The sequence below is a fragment of the Anser brachyrhynchus genome, assembly GCF_964034855.1.
Source record: "Anser brachyrhynchus genome assembly, chromosome: 17".
NCBI classification, from domain to species: Eukaryota; Metazoa; Chordata; class Aves; order Anseriformes; family Anatidae; genus Anser; species Anser brachyrhynchus.
The window spans coordinates 4721082-4742616 of record NC_137710.1 but is presented as its reverse complement, the minus strand read 5'-3'; the positions used below and the strand labels follow the sequence as shown (position 1 = coordinate 4742616).

Sequence of the window (21535 nt, the reverse complement as noted above, 5' to 3'; positions counted from 1 at the left end):
AGGTCATAATGTAACTTAGTGTCACCAAAATGAAATATTGCATGCACAGACTAAAGAGCAAATGCACCAAGTGATTTATCTGAGAGAAGAAGACACACAAATATCCTGAAGATGAAGAGCATGGTAAATTGTGTGCCAGTCTCTGTTCATTGGCAGAATATGCTAATGCTGGACAGAGAAAACTATTGTATGAAAGAGAGGAAAGAGAAAACAAGCATAGTAAATTACTGAACGTTAAGGGACAGGTAATGGATGAAATGCACCTCTGCAGCATCCCCCTTGCACATGTCAATGTAACGTGGAGCAGTCTGTTCTTTTACTGCATCCCAGTAACAGCAGTTTGTTTCATTTCTGTCTCTTAGCATGTACCATGCAACAATTTCCTATCTCCAGGAAGGAGATTTAAAAATAGGCAGAAATTCTATATTGATTGCAAAGGTGGAATAACTCTAAGAACAATTAGGTGTCAGAATTCTCAAACTTTTCCATTGTAGGAAAATGCATGCTTAGAGAAAATGGCAACAACAACGGTAGTGGCTAGTTGCCCTGTTTTGGGCAGCAACTTTCCTATTTCCACACTTCCAATAGAAAATGTGTGCTCTAATCCATTAATTAGATGGGTTATTCCAGAAATCCCCTCAAATTCTCTCTAGCTTTCCCTGAAGGGTTTTTTTTTGTAGTTAAACCCTTTTAAATCAGAGTGATCCTGCCGTGTTGGACATGTGCTGACCCTTTGTGTGAAAGAGCCTCATGTCTGAAGCTTTATAATACATTTTTTTAAAAAGTAATCTGTAAATGAGTCACTCTGCTTTTTATTTGTAGTCTACAGTGCATTCTACAGAATGTTGCTGAACATTTCAAGCCATGCCTGCAAACCTGGTGCCTCCACTCAGAACTGACAGTGGATGAAAAGTCCAGGTGCCATTATTTTGCGGTTCAGTGCTCTACTTGAACTTAATTTTTATAAACAGATACAGCGATTGCTTTGTGCTGAAGTGTAGCAAAGGGATTACTTCATGGAATATTGATCACAAGTAAATAAAGAGAGACCTATTTATGGATATTTGGGATAAAAGAAAAATATGTTCTACTTTGTTGTGTTCAGGCTTCAACAGAATGATTGATTGACATCCTTCTGAGGATTCCTAATTATATGTTTGGTCATGGTTTAGCTGTGTATTTTACAATAAAGGCTATTGCAGGCCCTTCAATCGTACAGACTGTCAGACTTCAGGAGAAATCCCTGTTTACCAAAATAAAGTAAGTGTTAAGGGCAGGAGCTGGCATCGTGTAAAGCCTGATCTGCGTGGCTTTAAAAATCTGTTATAAAAAACCTGGGAACATGTTACCATGAGGGAAAGTCTTGGCAGCACAGATACAACCTGTGCTATTCTGCGATCTGAGAGCATAGGGGACTTGCTGGAGGTGCACATTTGTACTGTCTCTGCTGGCTGTCAAAACAGCCTTAGGGATTTGTTCCTGCCTTCCATTGAGGTACATCATCGCATATGAAAAGGTGGAAAGACGATTAAAGTTTGCAGCTATGGCAGTTATAAGGGACAAAATGTTTAGTTCTGAATTTTTGGCTGCGCTTGATAATATGGAATGTAAAATCCGACTTAGTTTGGAGACTGACTTGAAAATAGATTTTGTTCTAAATGCAGTGGGTTAAGTAAGTTTGGCTACATGGCAAATATTTTGTGATGAGAGTCTGGATTTAAATTACTGAAACTAATTTGCTAGCATAACTTTGTATGGTGTTGGTTGGCAAGAACTATTTTTTGTCAATGGCTCAGGTGTACGTGGACAGAACTACTCGTTCCAAAGAAGGTGAGCTTTGTCAGGGGGGCTGTTCTGGCTGTGAGGATCACTGTACCTCTCAAATATATCCAGTGTCAGGTGCTTCTAGGAATTCCTCACCTGGAGCAAGGACCATAGGAGGCCGTGAGGGAATTTACACTTATCCAGCTGTCTAGTGGTGTCAGTGCAGTCATTTTTCCCCATAAGGTTTTATGGGGTTTGGCAGATCTTTACCCAAAGTGGAAACTACATGGCATGGGAGCCACAAAATAAATGAGTATACAACAGGAGACAAAGAGATGAGAAAACTGCTTTTAATCTTTTCATGCCAAGGTAAATTACCAACTGACCCAAACACTCGTTTGATCTACTTTAGTGTCTTGTAATGCTGTATGAGATGGGTGAGCTGGGTGAATGCAAACTCCTCACTAAATATAGCATAGAGACACAAATGCCACTGCCGGCGGAAAGGCAGAGGACTGGAACTTTAACAGAGGAACACTCTTGAATTTGGATTTTAAAGAGGGCTAGGATCTGTCAGGAGAACTTGTCTTCCTTCTCTTTAGAAATCCTCAGAATTATTACTTGTCTTCCATCTCTTCATAAATCCTCAGAATTAGGTCTCTTGGACGTATAAATGTTGGAATTTTGTTGTTGGGGAAAAAAATTGCATGCGACAGCTCATTTTATAAGCTATAACTTGCAAAAATCAGCAAATACTGCACATATACAGGAAAGAGGAGAGAAACTGGGAGACTTCAGGTACGGTTACATATGGAGCAAGTGGGGTTGCTCTTGACAACAGCAGGCTGTTTTGTTCTTACTTGGCTCTACCCTTACGGCTTACCTAAGAAGTTCACGCTTCTTGTTTCAAAGCAGTTTCTGATCATGTTACAGATTTCCCACCTTGTCTGTTGTAGCTTCTGTAGCTGGCCTGGATGTCGTTTTTGAAGTATTTCAAGACTGCCCTACTTTCAGGAAACGGTGTGGGAAATCTTTTCCAAGGAGAAGTTAAATGCTGGGTTGTCTGGGTGCAAGTTGGTTTTTTTTTTCCCCACCTTGAGGTTTGTAGGCCATTCAGTGGCAGATGTACAATGACCATACATAGAATATTCAGGAATGTCTGTGACTAAGCATGTTATGTCTTAAAGCCAGAGTACTCATACAATCATAAAATGGTTTGAGTTGGAATGGACTTAAAGATCATCTAGTTCCAACCCCCCCTACAATAGGAAGAGATGCCTTCCACTAGACCAGGTTGCTCAAAGTCCCAAATAGAAAATAATCAGTATAAAGTGATGAAAGCAATGATACATGAGACTGGCTCAGAGTTCGTTAATGATGTGAGCAAACATCTTTTTTTCTTTCCCCCCCCCCCCTTTCCTGCCCTAAGGACAAGAACAAAATAATCTTCAGATGCAAGATGTCAATTTTTGTTTCCTTTCCACTGCGTGCTTGCCCACTTCCCATCTGCTCTCTGTCTTTACCCTATACCAAATGCTGTCTTTGTATCTGTACCAGGTTTGAGCAAACCTGGCAGCCTTACCAGGGACCTTTTTCATGGCAGGAACCAGCAGGAGGTAGATATTTGCTGCTTACAAACAACTTGCAAATTGTTCAATCCCCCAGGAATTCAGTGGCAACATATTACTTTACTGCACCTACTTCTTTCCCTGGCAAGAGGGAATAGGGTGGCAGAGTCTGGATGTACAATGAAGGGACAATGTTTTTGTGTTAATGGGGGTGTTGGACTGCTAGAAGTAGCCAGCCACCATAGGGTCTGCCTTCAGACCACACCCTGTTGTAATTAAAGTGCCTGATCTTATGCATCACCGTCAGAACAACATTGAAAAAGCAAATCGGAAATTAGCACGGTTCCCCAAATACCTCTAAATTATGCTGATTTATACCACCAATCCTTCTCTATAAGGATGAGCTTCCTTGTTCAGAGAGGAACTGGTGATTTGATCCACTTTAGAAGTAGATTGCTTAAAATGTAGATAAATGTTTTGCTTTATGGTTTTGTTTTCTTATACTCCAGTGACTTACTACATGAGATTTCAGATGGTTTCCATGGAAAAACATGGCACAAACAATGAAATTTCAATATTAATACTGCCTGCAATAAAAGTGTTTGATTCTTCTCCTTCTCTGAATGTTTTGTTGATGTTGATGGGATTATGTAATCTGCACACTTCAGTGCTGTCATAATTTGTTCCGTTAACCTGTCATGAATCTCAACTCATGAGTGTATGTGCAGATTCTTGAGCCAGCCCTACAGCATCTGTGAAAGTCAATAAGAGATTTGCCTTGTAAATTTTATTCTTGTTGTTCTCAACTTTTTAGCAGTCCCAACCAGATCATACAAATCAAACGTTGCAAGGTTTGAAGAGAGTTTATTGAACAGAGATCAGTTGCACTATCAAGCAATCCCATTTGCTTTGTTATATCCCAAACAATGGTAGTTTTCTCAGTGTTCTTCTTTTAAAGATGTTATCTGCAGCATCAACATCTCAGGTAATTTTTATAAAAGAAAATATTTTTTTCTACTTCACTCTATACACAAAGTACTTCATCTTTTTTAAACTTTCTTTGTTATTGTTTTTTTTCAATGGAGCTAATGGTTCCATGAAGCCTATTTGTACCAGGAAAGAAAGAAAGTGTTCTGTGTGAGTCCAAAGCTGACTTGCCTTATTCTGGTTCAGGTTTATATGTGACATTTAGAAAGTGAAATACTGTTGGAAATAATAAGTGGATTATTGGTAACAACCATTTTTAAATACGCAAAAATCTCTAAACTTCTCTAGCAACGAAAAGCTTCATCCTGAGCATGTGCAAACTTTACATCAGTATAATCTTGGTGGATTTCTGTTTTGTACATCAGGAATAAGTCTAATGTTGGATAAAGTCCCCAGCATTACATCCTGGGAAGCAATTTCCCCCTCTGTAAAAAAAAAGTGAACAAATCAGACTAACACTTCAGTGTTTTTCTGTGTTCACTTTATTGAAATCACTATACCAGACATAGAAATGTCCTAGGAGAAAATCAAGCTTGATAAACCTATGCTTGTGTATATATAATGCAAGTGTGGCAATAATCAAGTTTAAAGCTAAATATTTTTTTTGTTGTTTATTTTTGTTTATTTGGCTATTACACAGATTCTTTTTTTTTTTTTGTGGTTAGTAGTGAGTATGTTTTGCTGGAAGGGAAAGTGTTATAGGGTGCCCAACCAGACTGTGGCAATCCACACAAGCAAACTACTTGCCTACAGACATGAAGATGTAATTTTCTGTTGTGAGTTTCCACTAAAGATAGAAAAAATGTTACCTAAAGTAGATGCCTGACCACTAAAATTATGCGGACTAAAGCAGTATGGATGAAGGTATATATGCCAAAGGAATTTGGCTGCCTTCTTTCTGAAAAGGAAATTAATGGTGTTAAAGATGCACAGTACTTGTGCTCTAACCTGATATGAGAGGAGCTGGTTGAGAAATACTGTTGATGTTGCAGGTTGGATTTTTTTGTTTTTGGTTTTAGGTGTGCTTGATGCATGGCCAGGGAGCAGGACAGTGGTGTCCTCCAGGCTAGTTCATGCCACCTGGAACTTCTAATAGCTGCTCTGTCTAAATGATGTCTGACTACTGTAGCAGCCAACTGGGATGTAGAGATGTCTCAGCTATGAATCCTTGCTGTTAGGTCTATCCATCTCCTTTCATAGGACGGAAGGAATACTTGTGTGTTACTCCAGGGCATTCTTCAGTGAGCTGTTTAAATCAGCTTTTAGCTGCTATTTAAGGCGCATTGCTGATGTGGAGAATGAGGGACTTTTATCTGATGGTATGCTTTCTTGCAAAACTGCAACAGCTCAACATGTGGCACTCTGAAATCAAGTCATAAACTAAGCAGTTAGGCAGACATTTTTGTCTGCTCCCTAGATACAAAGGAGGGTTTTACACAGATGGGAATCAAACCTCTTTCCTACTGCAACTGTCCAGAATGCCAACCGTGCAAGCATTTTCCACATCGTAAACTATTATTGTCCTGGATGCTGGATGCACTGTCACAAATCCCGAAGCTGTAACTCTTTGATACTGTCTGCTCTCCAGCATCTCTCCTACCTTTTTCTCAGGCAAGTCATCTACTCTTCATCAGACAGGTCAAGAGCCATTCTGAAGTTGTCACATGCCACATTCAACCAAGAAGCTGGTATTTTTCTTTTTCTTTCCAGGATAGATTGGGAGAGAGGGAGGGGTCATGGCACATTTTCTTGTTCAGATAAACTTACAATTACTTCATGTGTCTACCTAAAATAAATAAATCAGTTACTCACATTCTTCTCTCATCTCTGAAAGATTAATGTACCTTTGAGCAAGTGATAATCTTAAGGAGCCTCTTGTGAAGACAGTGAGGATAAGTAAATCCTGTGCCAACATCACCTTTCGTGACCTCATTTTTTTGGCTCTGAATAATAGAACTTCATTTTTATTGCTAGTATAGCTTCAGGGCCACTTTTCCAGAGCCTCTTACACATCTCCTTCCAGTTCAGCGCATGCCTCTCTTAATTACCATCCTATGTAGCAGTAACACTAAGAATAAAAATAGCTTCTGTAAGCCTTGGCATAATATTGCCATGAAAATAAGGGAGGCTGTCTGATGGCAGATCTTTCATTGGGTTAATGATGCACACTGTAAGCCATGTCTATACTGGTCAGTTTGGTTTCACAGTTAGTGGTTAAGTAAATGACAGTAAAACTTTAATGATCACCTTTTACAAGTGACATCAGGAAAGCTCTTTTAGGGAGTATTTATGAATTGTACTACATGTGTTGAAGTAGTCTTCCTGTCCATCTCCTATGGATCTTAGGCGGCCTGTCTAGCCTGTGAGTGCTATCCTTTCCCATGGTATGATCCAAAGGCTACATCAGGAGAATAGGCATCTCATGTGGTTTGCCTCTCTTTTTGTCTGCGTGATATTAAAAAATCCAAGGGCAAATGAGGTAGTTAGGGGCTGCACAGAGTGCTGGTGCTTGCCTACCCCAACAGCAGACACTTCAAAAAGTCCTGTAACAACTATTGTGCTTGGGAATATAACCAGTCCCTGGAGAAACCAGCTGCTGCTGTAGCACTCTGAGTGTGCTCTTGCTGGCTGGAATGTCAGCAAGCAACTGGTTTGTCCTTGGGAATGTTTTCCCCATACTGCTTTCTGTAGCATTGCAGACGTGGGGCCCCTTGGTGTGGAGCAGTCTTGGACTGTGGGACTGTGCCACCCTCTGCACCTCTCCCTCCAGGTCTTTCTCATATATATATATATTTAAGAGAAAAGGTTGTGTGTGTATGTATATATACATACAACCTTACACTAAGGCAGTCATACCAATACTGACAACTAGGTCGCGTATCTTAGAGTAATAGTGAATGCTTGTGAATGCTTTAACTACTCAGGTAGAATCAGGCCATTTTCTGAAGGTTTTTTGAAAAATAAGTAAACACATGATTTGGCCTTGAATTCCCAATATAAATATTAATTCTATAGAATAGTATCTGCATTTGAGAGGGAGACAGATATTTCATGCAAAGAAATGGTAAATATTATTTATGCTGAGGAATTAGTTTAATAGGAAATAATCTCAGTCCTGCTTTGTCCTCCTTGAGGTAGCCTACAGCCCCTCTTGCTGCCTACGGCTAAACCGATCTTTGTGCTCGTCAGCTCAGAATGCTTGTACTTTATCTCCCTGACAGTAACTGAAATATTTAAACTCTGCTTCAAATACTGACATGCTGTTTACACCTGTTTTGTAACTAAAACCAAGATTTTTGACCAAAAAAATAAGAAGAGGGATAGGAATCTGAGTGTTTGCTTTCAAACTGAGGAATGTTGTCCAAAGCTTGCCTTGCTGCAATGCAGTTACCACCACATAACAGTGTGATGTTTGATTCAAGAAACAATGCGTACCAGTAGCTATTAGAGCATTTTATTAAGACATGATTCTAAAAAAAATCTTTAGACTCTACCTGATGGAAAAAAAATGGATTCCACTATGGCTATTCTGGGTGCTCAGTAGCGTGAGCTTCCTCTACCACCTTCTGCTAATCCATCTAAATACAAGAGAGATGATGTAAGCTTTGCACTCCCTAGCAATGACTCTGGTAAGTGCCAGCTGTCTGCATTCCTGGTCTCTCAAGGGGACTAGAGCAATGAGGAAGAAGGGCCATAGTCTCGTACTGATGACTTGCTATTTGTTATCCAGGCACAAGATGTCTCTGTGGGCTCTCCAGAAATTCTAGATCAAAAAATAAAAAAAATAAATGAATAAAAATCAAGCTGTGTGGGAAGCCTGTCAGCTTGTGTTTGTGATTTTATTTGTTTTCTTTAACAAACGCTTCCTGTGTTAAACAGGCTGATACATTATATTTTATAACATCCTTGCTGCCCCAGTCCATGGCAAAGGAGAGACATCCACGAAGGGAGAGTAATGAAGGACTTGCATGTGGTATAGATTCTGACTTTATGCAGTTTAAGAAGGAGATCACCAGGGTTTAGGTGCATGGGTAGATAATCAAGCAGTTCATCCTCTAACTTCCATATTGAGACAGACATTCACATTGCATAACGCTTATTGATGCCTTAAACATTTAACATGGTGAACATATAGCTGAGTTAATACAACTAAAGAAAACTCAAGGCTTGAAATTTCCTGGAGTCTGAATGCTTAATTTGACACCATAAATGTTTAATTAAGAATTAACTCTGGTATTTAACATTTTTTAGAAATGTATTTATTTTAAACAGCAAGTCAGCAGGACTTCTTTTCAATCTTATAACATGTTTGTAGCATTTAGTCATTTCTAAGAGAAGGCTTTTAAAGAGTAACTTGTGAACTGCTGTTTCACCCATTTGATCTAAGATAAATATCTTTGCTTTCAAGCTTTGATGATGACCACCTTGGTCTTTGTCATTATTAAAAAACCCTCATGTTAACAAAAGCTGTGTTCAGTCCTGCTCAGTGGAGCAAGTCACATTTCCACACCAGGCACGAAGAGGCTTGGTAAGTTAATGAGTCTTTTATGTCAGCTGACTTCGACTACAAAGTGTCTGGCCTGCCAAAAATGCAACAGTCTTACGGTTATTAATATTAACACCCACATCTTCTTAGTACAAATGGAGGAATCCCTTTTTCAAGTATCAAGGAAACTAAAACTGTAATGAGACATGATCAAATCTGAGCCTTTGGAATATGATAATCAGTATGCTCTCCCTTCTTATCAACCGTTTGGATGATTTTATTATAATAGTATGTAGAAGTCCAAGTGATGAAGAAACGTACTAGTTCAGGATCAAGAATGAGTTGTGTATTTGGTACCATCACAACGTATGCATCTTCTGTAGGAATCTACATAGGAATCTCTCATGTAAATCTTTTAAAGTAATACTACTACGTCATGCACAACTTTCACCTCCAAAAGTCAGTATTTCTAAGAGACTCTCCCTTAACTCCTTGACATTTGTTGCATTTGAATGAAAAGTACATATTACTAGTTGCTCAAAAATCCACTGAAGTGGGAGAAAGTGCATCTTCATGTGAACCTTGAAACTGATTGCAGCATCTCTTGCAAGTGAGAGTTTTAGGAGCATAGCATTAGATCTTTATACAGTAGGCAGACTGTAACAATGATTATGTAGACTAATTGTTGGACTGTACTGGAAAAACTAATCTCCTTAAGAACAATACACGTGGTTTCTGAAAGATGAACAATTCTAAATCATTTGTCTTTGGCCATCCTAATCCTGCTTACTTATCCTCACTTTAGAGCCAATACATTTCAATTTTTGTAATCACAGTGTTAGTAAATATGCAAATGGTTGTTGGATTCTTACTTACACAGGTTTATTTCAGTAGTAGGTTTGGCAGATAGTTCTCTTTGAAATCACTTTTTTGAGTGGTATCTATGGATGTACAATAACATACTGGTACAAATTGCTCCCTCTGGGGCTGAAGAAAGTAAGATATAGGAAAGATGACATCATGACATTAAACATTTTTTCTTTGCTTGGGACTGATCCTAAGTCTGTTGACATTAATAGAGATTTTCTCTCACTGACTTCCTTGGATTTTGTCTCTCTAGTCTAGCTTTGCAATATGCTGATATCAGTCCTACTCTTAACAAGGAGGTACTAAAACTTCCAGGTGTGGCATTATGCGATAAGAGTTGGTGCCAATAAGCAAGAGAACATGAGATGAAGCAACCCTTAAAGTCTAACCACTTATATAAATTGGAAATACATCATTAGGACTGTACAAGGAGCACGTATTTTGCTTTCCCACCTCCAAAAAGTTGTCAATTAGGCTTTTGACATGTTTGAGTAGGTAAGCAAAAACAATAGATACATTTGTTAAAGAACTGACCTTGGATATTCAAGGCATCACCAGCAAAGGTGACATACAGAGGAATGGGAACATCTCCCTGTCCTACTTAGACAAGCTGAAAATTTGGCAAAAAAAAAAAAAAAAAAAAAGAAAAAGAAAAAATAGCTGAACAAGCTGCTTTGAGAAATAGGTTGATAAACTCCCAAATTTGTGGGAACAGCTGGTGTGGTAGAAATCTCAACCAGTGTTTAACCAGGGATTTCTGTCAGTCTCATGTCGTGTTACAGGTTAAGAATTGAATTTGTTACTTGTAAATTAAGAGTGTTACTATTAATTAATACAATTTTGAGAAATAAACTTTTCAAACATTCATGTTCTATTTCCTGATTTAATGAGATAGGAAGTTTATTTAAACTCTCTAGAGAAAGAGAAGGATTTGTACATTTACCATGTGTTCTGCTACAGACCTATTCTTGAATTTGTATAAATTTATATGATTTTACACCAGATGTATATTTCTTTTGTGACGTTTTAGAGTGTGTTAGGAATAGAGAATAAATACAGATATAACAAACTGTAGAAGCTCATCTTCAAGAAAGTAGGTATGTCACAGGCTTACAGATGACTATATCCCCGTTTTGGGATGTTGTAGCCCAACACGTGCTTAAGTCATTTGGGAAAATTGTGTGAAATGTCTGTGTTCTAAGAAAAATTCTTCTACAGATACGAAAAACAAGATTTCAGTCATCTGATTTTTTTGTGTGTTTTTTTAAATCACGTTGGTTACTTAGTAGGTAATATTTTGGTTGATACAAAATTTTAACTATCAGATTAAATTTAGATTTTTCATTAAGTATGTTTCCCTTTCCAGTTTATGCACAAGTGAGTTTCAATTTAAATGTGCATTTTCTTAAATTAATGTTAGTCAGCAAAGCTACACTTTTCCTAATTTCAAATAAAATCTAAGAATTTCATAAACATTTTAAAGGCTGTTGAATCAAAAGTATCATTGGGACAAAAATAATCTGCAGTGATGCCATCAAAGGCAGAAAATGATTAGTTTTTTTTCATGCTTGTATTTAAAGTTTGAGTTATTAAAGGATAATTAAAGGGTTGTATTTGGATTTTTTTAAATTAAGCATTGATTAAAACTCTTGTTTTTGGGTTGCTGATGTGACTATTCATGAATGAATCCTGACTATGTCTGTAACATGTTCATAATATCTGTATGCATTGGAATGCAATGCCTAACTCACTAAATCTAGTTCCCCGATTTCTCTGAAAACTTTTTATTAATATTAATAATAATACACTGCTCACTAGCCCCTTATAAATGGCAGCTTAACTGAAACTGCTGCAATTCTGTGTGGCTTCAGAGCCTCTTGAAAATCCCACTAGGCTTCTGCAGCACACTTTCTGCCTTTCTGCAAAGTCTTTATTTTGCTTTAGTCGAGTAATACTAACAATTAATTGTGTGTGGCACTAATAGACAGGACAAGTGTTTCATCACTCAAAATAAATTAGCATGGAAGTAAATACCAGCTGTAAAGTGTCCTGGCATTCTTGTAAATCTCACATAACTACAGTGATGTCTCCTCCTACGGCTTACCCCTTGCAGTACTTCACATTTTGACAGGATGGAATCAGAAGGGAATTAGCTGGACTCCCAAGGTTTTGTTCAATGATGCAAGATCTGTTCCAGCCCTTAACTACAACAATTATTATAATGCTTATTAGAAATTCAAAATCTTTTGCTAAAGATTTGTTGAGACTGTGCCACTAAAGTATCTATGAAACAGCCAAAGTGGAAAATTAGTTTGAAAAGTAAATAATTGATGAAGGCACACACATTCTTCACTAAATGTCAACACCAGGAAACTCCTAACAATGTACATGCGTACACACTTATGTATAATTAGTCAATGAAGCTACAACTGAGGTCCTTTGACGAGGAAGATAATGCACTGTGATGCATGAAAGGAAATGAAAGCATGTTGTCAATTATGCTGTTAACAGGTTTTAATATGCACAGTCCATAGGTTGATCACCATATGGAATAATTTATTCCTTTAATTATTAAGACGTTATAAATTAGGAACAGGAAAACTATTTCAGTCATACATGATTAGTGTTGTATGTGTTTTTGGAGAAAGCATACCATGACGTTTTGCTATGCTAAAATCCTGAGGCTTTTCTTATCCTTTTCTCTCGGTATTCTTCAGGATCAGCTGTGTGCTATTTGGAAATTCGATGTTTTACCTTCTGGATCAACATTGTCCAATCTGCAAAGAATAATGACTTTTCAAGTCATTAATGATAATGACTCTGAACTGCAAAGTGGAAAAGCTAAAAAAAAAAAAAAAATTAAAAAATAAAAAAATATATAAAAATACTACAACCTCACCCCCCTCTTCACATCTTTTGTTTTAGACTTTGTTGCCTAAAGGCATTCATGTAGAAGTGCAGTGTCCCCAGCACTTCAAGGACAAATCTAAATACTGAACTTCTGTTGATGTAACATTCATTTTCTCGGAAAGCATTTGTTACACTTAACTCAAGGCTGACATTTCTTTCTTTTTTTTTTAACAACAAATTCAATTTATTCAATAGACAAAATATATTTGTTCTGTGAAAAATAAAATATCATCTTTTCCCCCCTTTCCCCCATCTCTCAAAACAACATCTGATAAAAACAACAAAACCACAGTGTTTGTATAATGTGCTGATTCTGGAACAGCTGTAATGATGCTTTCTTGTGAACTTCAGGTAGCTTCTTGTCAGGTTTAAACAGCTAAATTCCATTCTAACCAATATCAAAAAGGTTTCCTCTATATTAAGAGTTGATTTCATATTTCACACAGTCCAATTTAAGATATACATTCTCCTTATTAGAGCACACTAATTTTTTTCTTTTCCAGAGATTCTCACGTTCCCAGGTTTATTTAGTCTTGAATTAAAAAAAAAAAAATCTAATTTATAAGTATATATACACATGCACACACATATATAAAATGATGAAATACTTGTATTGAACTATTTCAGTTCAGGTACTTAATTTAAATGTTAGGGAAATTTTGATTATTTTTAAAGTAGTAAAACAAATACATTACTGTAAAATATATAAATTTCTTTGGGCATAGTTTTATACTTCATGCTGGATACAAAATATATTGGACAATTTTTATTTCCCCACCAATGTGGCACTGAGCCTTTTAGAACAGTTACGTCTCACAGCAGAAGGAAAAGTGGAGCCTGAAGCAGCTAAGTTATCTCATACAAGACGGGTTCAGATGGATTTCTGAATCCATGATAATACATGAACCATCCTTAACAGAGCTGAGATCGTTAGCAATGAAACGATTTTAAACCCATATATCTTCACATCTTTAAATGTTTAAGGAAGTTCAGGTAGAAGAAAGACACTTTGGCTGAAACCTTAGTTAGTGCAAATACCTCCTGCTTCCTTGTGATTTAATTCAGTAAATATTGCTATTTATTCTGCAATCGATTTAGCATTGTCATTATTTTGCTGTGTATTTCTGCTCTTCCTAAGTGTTCTGCTTTCACATCTATCAATGGCAAGTATTCAGTTCGCTGACCTGATGCTCAGGAAGGACAGGTGTTATCTAAGCCTTAGATGTTTTTCTGTGGCTGGCTACAGGTATTAATTCATGGTGAGTTCTTCCACATGGTCGTGATTTTATAATACTGCAAGAAGAATTTCAAAAGAGTTTTCAAAAGGTTTGGGTTTTGTCCCTTTGTGTCTGAAGATCAAAGGTAGTCCATGACTTTATAACAGAAAAATTAGCTTATTTCACAGTCATTGTAGTTCTTTCAGTTTACAGGAGTTGCTTCAATAAGAGGATTTTATTTAACATGCAGGTCAGAAATAGAGGAGGACCTCTAAGGCAAAGATGAAACCAGATGATGTGGAAGTGTTCTAGTTTCTCTTAAGTGTTGTATTGAAAACACATTTTAAGTTATAACTTTTTATTCAAAACTTGTGCTTTAGTTCCCAAGGCAACACAAACCAGGAATGATAATTTAGAGATTTTTTTCTAAGTATCCTTTCACATGAAAAGGGCGAGCAGCTGTAGATTTCTGATCTGTGGTTTGGAGACCTTTTAATGAAAGCTGTCGATTATGGAGCCCTTATTGTAACACAGACCCAATCCTTAAGCTTTTCCATTAATACACACTGTACCATCATTTTAAGGCTCTTTATTGCTAGTCATCATAGGTCCTGCCACACATCACTAATCTCTGCTGCCTGAAAGATGCTGGGAATAGCAAGTAACATACAATACATCAGAGTAATTTTAAGTTTTGCTCTCATAATGAATGGAAATTGAATCAATCTCTTCTGGGACTTACTCCAAGATTAGACATTAAAGTAGGATTTTTACACACACACACCACACTCCTGCAGTAAGCATAACTTCAGTTAATATTCCTAACAGCTACGTTTTCTTCTCAAAAACTCGCTCATTAGCTTGTAAAATATACAGGATTCAGGTGCTTGATAGCAAATAAAGCCTTTAAAAAATTATGTTTAACCACTAGGGATTTTAGGAGCCTGACAGGAAACAGCTATTTCGTATACACCATTTTCGAGCCACTCTGGAGCAAGTTCAGAATTCTAATTCTGGATTTGAAGAATTTCAAGGTTGTTCCTAGGATGAGACAGGAGTAGAATATGCTGCTTGGAGGACCAAAGTCCTCTACTGCAAGTCAAAAATGCTGTGAGCTGTGACTGTCTCTACACTGTGGCATAATTATATCCTCATCAAGACAGAGAGCTTTCAAGGTGTTTCTGCAGAAGTGAAGAAAAAGGGAAAGCAAGAGGAAGAGGAGAAGGATTACAAAACTTTTAACCCTCTGTTACTTTAAAAAGCTTCAGAAGATACCCCCCATGCAGTTTAATTTGCTGAGTGTTGAGGAAAGGTAAAAACTTAAAAGGACTAAAAAGGAAAGCTTGCACATCTCCTTGGGATGAGGATGGAATATAAGTGTCAGAATGAAATATGAATAGTGGGAATATGGCATCTGCTAAAGATTTAAGACTTAAAGGGAATCCTTTGTAAATCACTATATAAAAACAGGTTATAATTACTATTTTATGCTTCTATTATTTTTGTTATTCTGAAAAACACCCATAAGTCTTTTAGTCCTCATTTATATCTCGGGTACTATCCTGTCTTGTCATGTAGTTGGAGCATGGCGACATTACTAATTCAGTGATGCAGTCTTTCCATATATACCATGGGTAGACTTCATGGTTGCCTTCAGATCCCCTCGGCTCAGAGGGTTGAGGTGTTATTCTAAATGTGAAAAAGAAATATGTCTGTAAAATTGGGATTTGGGATTGTGGATATTCTGGGATATTCTGTCTCTGGACTTCAAACTGCATTTTTATGTAATACCTGCTTAATTAACTTGATCCCAAACCAGTTCCCAGTTCATTCAGCAAGACAGTGGGCTCAAAGGGGAAAAAAAAAATAAAATAATTAAAAAAAAAAGGCATCACAGAACCTATAGGGACTTAAAATACCAAAGTTAAGAAGAGGAGCAATCTGGCACACTCCAAAACATGGAAATCCTCTGATGCTCATTGTTAACTGCCTCACAGATGAGCATAAAGGCTTTTGCTGCAGAGCTCTCAGGTACAGCCTGGCTTCTTTTCCCACAAATATTTCCACTTACTACATGCCTGTATTTTCATATTGGCGAAAAGGTAAACAATCCATTTCCACAGACTGATACCAGCTGAGCAAATAATTCAGTTTTCTATTAAGACTTGGGATGATGAGGGTGATCTTAAAATCACACAATTAAAGTTTAATCAGTCCCACGCATAGATTTGCCAATGCAAATCTATGCACCCTAGTCAAACTCCAGTACCAGGTGCTGGAGTTGTAATCCTGCTCCTCTCCTCTCCGCAGCAACCCTAATGTAGTCCCCATTTCCTACTAAGATAAATACCTTTCGGGATTTGGATTTGGGTAGTACCTAAGTGAACCTTGCAAAACTAATAAATTAGGAAAAAAAATGTTTATGAATACTGCGCTAATTGGTAATGAGGCATGTTCTGTATTTCATGTCTCCCCGCTTGTGCAGTTGTGATACTGTCATCGCTGGAAGATTTAATCCCAGCAGATCCAAAAAACTAATGTGCATTTCTTTGCACCTCATTGCTTGCAAGGCCAGAGCTCCCTTCATCAAGACTTTTACAGCAGATATCATGGATTAATAAAAAGGTGAAAGAGCTCTGGTCCATTATTTATCCCTGACTGATATTTATTAGCAAAAAACAATTTATGCTGGGATTCCTTTATGGGTCTGTGATTGCAGTAGCTGGGGCAAGTGGTAATTAAAAAGCTGCAATGTGTCCTCTCACTTCAAAATTGGGCTTTAAAATGATGACAAGATAATGAATGGTGAAGTCTAATATCCATATTAATTTCTCTGGGTGTTCACATGTGTGGCTGTGTTGTGTAGGTGGCTGGAAAGTTCAGGATATTTGACAGCTAAGACACATTGCTGCTGGCAGAGCCCATCTGTCTGATTAGTTTCGGTTACACGATGCGAGTGTTCTTTGCACACCAGCCCAAAGCATTGGGCTTGACTGTTCACATAAATCTCAACCAGATTTCCTAATGAGCTGTTGCAACATGTATACCTAGAGCTAATTTTGATCAAGGAAAATGTTAAAGCAGTACATTAATTTAAGCGTTGCTAGAGCTGTAGGAGTTAGATATTCTCCAAGTTTTACATACAGGTAAACCGAGGCTCAAATTGTCTCAGGTGAATTATTAACACAGACATCCTTTGAAATAAGGACAGTTGGTTCAAGTTCACTACCGAACTTCTTTTTCCCACTGAAAGCAGGAGCTGAAAAACTGTTTTAAAAGGATTCTGAAGAGCCAGAAAACGCTGTATTGCCAGGCCTAAGTCTTGTGCTGTTCCCCTGAGATCAGTGTGTCTTGGACTCCTGGCAGCCCTTGGCTTGGCATCCCTGGCAGGGCAGTCTAGACTCAGCAGAAGTTACAGCCACAGCGTCTATGCAGCAAGGAGGAAGCTGTCTTAGCCTCTCGGAGGGAGACAGGAATTACATTCGCACGTGTTTTTCTGAATTTTCTACAAAATTACTTTGCAGATAGGTAGAAGGCATGCTCTGAAGCAAGCTTTCTCCAGGTTCTGTAAGTATGTGATGTGTCTCTTAACTTAATAAGGAGACCAGCATCAGCAAGAGGTTCTTCCCAAAGGAAAGAGTGGTTTACCTCCGTGCCTTCTTCCTATCTCACTTTGGCCTTTTGGAATCAGAGTTAATGAAGGCAAAGGGAAGCCAAGCAGGTTTAACTCCCTGAGGAGCTCAGCCTCAGGCAAGATGAGAACATTTCTTACCTGGAGACTAACTTGTAACACATGGAAAATGGTTGTCTTTTTGTGACCACACCCTAAGGGAGGTAGTACAGGTTACTAATAAAAATTAGTGTGAAACATTTTTTTGTCATGTGGAAAATTCTCAGATTTCATTATTTTTCTCCTCTCAACTAGGAGGAAAAATCACAAACCCCAATCCTAATCCCTTCATTTGAGAGAAAAGCTACATATGTAAAAATTTGGGAAGGGCCTGTGAGAGTCATTTTGTCATATGAATTAGATTTTTAAACCTCTAAATAATTTTCAGTTGCTTTTCTGCAATCCCTAATCCTGTGACCTAGAGTTGTGAGATACTTAACTCTTCCTCCTATCCCTTCCATTTAGTAATCTATTAACAACAACAACAACAAAAAATTATAATCAAGAAATGTCAGTTCTAATGAAAAATGTACTTGTGCAATGACAAGGACTGCTGGTTTATGTTAATTCATCTGATCAGGCCATTAATGTCTCTACCCCTCAATTTGATATAGTTACTTTACTATGAGACAACATAATTTCTGTGCTCGGAACACATTAGAATTTAATTAGTACTGGCACAGAACAGTAGCACCTTGACTGAAAGAAATACTAAATTGCTTCATTTCTGACATAGAAAATCAATGCATTCTCTATTCAAACTTGATTTTCATTTCATTATGCTTCTAAATAGATTTGCAGGAGTCTATTTAGGATTATAATATAGCTAGCACATGAAAAATTAAAATACAGACAGGACTGGGTCATTTGCTCAGGTATCAAAGACAATGTATCATCAAGATTTTGAAGTCTATTCATCCATTAAGTTCATGTACTTCTCACTCTTTTGTTAGAATTAGTGCTTGTAGACTGATACAAAATAGTCTGTCACTATCTCCAGCTGCAAAAAGTTTCCTCTTCCTCTTTTCTGGGTGAAGTAAGAATGAACTGGATTCCCAGCTGCTCAGGTTTCCATTAGGCCTGGTAGAAAGGAGCAGTGCTTACTTCCTTGCCATTTCCACATGTCCTCATCATAGTAGGCTTAAAATTCATGCTCCTCAACCCCTGAGAAAAAGGAACATATGACAATGCAGTGCCATCTGGTCCTGTCCTAACTTTCTAATGCCCAAAGCTGGTCAATGTGAACTGGAGGTTTTTAGTACAAGATCACCGTTTGCCCATAAGAAACCTCAGGATTCGATGAGACTTCTTTGAGGCTTGAATAGTCTGGTTTCAGAGAGGAAACATAATAAACCCAATTAATCCTCAGCCCTAACTGGCCTGCTTGGATTTAGCAGGTTGGCTACACCTGCCCAAGTGAACAATTCACTCCCATTATTCTCTCCCTGAAGAATCAAATCCCTTCAGCAGAATGGAATCTGCTCCGCTTGCTATGTGAATCTCAATTATATCAAAATCTTGCCTGAATCTAATATATCAGCAAAGACAACTCTATTTAACAGTTGGCATTGCTTTAAAACTCACCCACTTTTCACCATTCTCTTTCCCCCTCCTCTTTCCAGGAACAGCTCTTGCAAGACAGGAAATCCCTCACCGTGCGCACAGTTGTTTGACCATCTCACACAGTAAGTGCCTCATCTAGAGGCTGGTTATTATTTTGTATTTTCTGAATACTTTTATCTGTGTGTTCTGGCTTCTGATCTATTCTCACCTGGAGTTGAAGGGCGTTCTATTGCTATATATTTTAATTGTCTTGCTGGAGTGTAGTTGTTTTCCAGTGTTTGGGTATCAAATTGATAGTGACAACCATGCTTACAGCATTGGAGGAAAATGCATACAAATACTAGAAATTTGAATATTGAAGCATACCCTTCCAATCTCTAATGAGATTATTTTGCTATTTTCCAAAAACATATATCACTTTTTCCTTCAGTTTATTTTTTGAGAAAACATGTTATCAGGAGAGCAAAGGGAAATATATATCCAGAAAAACAATCTTTCGATAAATTTGTCCTTTGCGATACTAATGGTTAATTAAAAAAACAAAAAAATTATCAATGTTATCTGAAAGCTCCAAGAGCTTGGTGCAAAATTTTTAGTACTTACAATGTCTTCATATACTGCTTTTTGCTGTCATTCAGCAGACAAGCAGATCCCAAGGAAAAAGGTCACATTTTGTGGTCCACGTCAAGGAGATTACTCTACACACATCATGTCAGCTAATGCTCATTATGCCAATTGCTTCATTAAGAAGCAAGAAGCAACAGTTAAAACTGTCAGACAGCTTTGTGGCAACATTTACTTCTTACCTCCATATTAGAAATATATTGGTTAAGGGGGAGCTCTTTTGAAACTGTGGTTTCAAACAGTAGTGAGAACGTTTGTAAGTGCTTGGATAGAAAGTGGGTGGAATTTGGTATTTTGACATAGTTACAGATCAGTGCAGAAACTTTCTGAGGAAGCAGGTTTGTCAGCAAATTCTCAGTTGTTGCAGATGTTCAGTTTGAAACATTTCAGGTCTGATGTACTTCTTGCCATTCCGAGGTAGGTTATTCTAGGAAATTGTATTTACGGGAGGCAGCAGAAACCTCCCGCAGGGACCAAACCACAGTGTTTGTTACTGTGTTCTGAGGGGCATGAGGGGTGTCTATTTTGAGATTTTTGTCATGCTTACAAAGAACATCTTTTGGGGGATAGCCTAAGCATCTGTGAAGATTGGGATTCCAGCATGCAAATACATCTTTAAGTTGTAATGGTGCGTCCTAGCTGGAGAGTGATTCCTTTGAAAAAGGAATTGTATCATCAAAAATGGACATGAGAGTTCAGGCTACCTTAAGGCTCTTCCAATAATCCAAATACTTGTATACCTTTGAGAATAACCCTGAAAGTGTAACACTTGGTAGAACTGTAATTTGTAAGGAATATACTTCCAGTTAAGGGAACAGCCATGCTATTAGGTCATGCCTGTGTAAATGATTAATTTACAGTAGCAGACTGTTAACTGATGCTTGTGGAAAGTTTTTCTGACTTTTAATCTAATTGAAAATACACTTTTAAGTGCTTTTTGTTCATCATTACAGATTTTCCTTTAGGGCCTATGGACCTTTGTAGGACAAGAACAGGATTTGGTTTTAAGTAACAAACTGAAACATGATGAAAGCAAGAAACAGAGACTGAGACCTTAATTAAAACAGAGTTGCATTTCAGAGAGTTATTGAAGAAGGAGGAGGTGCTAGAGGCTAGAGAGTAGTTATAAATGTTTTTCAAAGCCTATTTGTACAGTGAAAGAGCCAGTACAACAGCCCTATTATTCACCTCTGCTATGTTGGTATTTGTGAAAAACAAACTTCAAACAGGCTCAGAGCTAGGAGCTCCCTGGCTGAGGATGATGGCACATCAAGGAGTAGGGATGAAGGAACAGATACTAGCAGCTGGAAGCACAGAAACTCCTCTGAAGTTTGCTAACAGTTTTTGACCTTGCTAGAATTCATTTCACATCATGATCCTCTTGATTTCAGTGTAAGGTCTGGCAGCTTCTCTGGTCTGGCAGCTTCTCTGCTCAGCCATGACTGTGAGGAGGTTTTCCTTTAGTGTAGCTCCCTGTTACAATTCACTTGCACTTGGTGCCTGTGCCAGACTCCATCGTGACATCCTGTGACATGATGACAAAGCAGTCTGGTTCCTTAGAGATGAAATAAATGCAAAGTTAAACCAAACCAGTCAGAACAGAAGAAAAGCTCAGACTAATCACGTTTACAAAAAAAAAAAAAGCCTGAAAAATGCAAGTATTTTTTGTATCTTCTGCTCTGAATATATATTCCCAACAAAGGTATTTCCATCCTCCTATAAGGATCAGAGTTAGTTAATAATCTAGTTTATAATAATTTATATTATTAAAATCTGTAAGTCATTTCAATTTTTTTCATTGGAACGTAAATCTGCTGGCAGACTGTACATGGGAATCGTACCAGTAGCGTTATATGCCCTGTGGACATCTCCCTACCGT

The 21535-nt window shown here is 37.7% G+C and overlaps 1 long non-coding RNA gene across 2 annotated transcripts in view; it reads left to right on the top strand.

The window, feature by feature from the left end:
* The window catches only part of LOC308179671, a 272263-nt gene that overhangs the window by 23070 nt on the left and 227658 nt on the right, over positions 1-21535 (top strand). For both annotated transcript variants that reach the window (XR_013940473.1, XR_013940474.1), the window contains exon 2: positions 19092-19154. This is a non-coding gene — a long non-coding RNA (uncharacterized lncRNA). The remainder of the gene's footprint in view (positions 1-19091; positions 19155-21535) is intronic.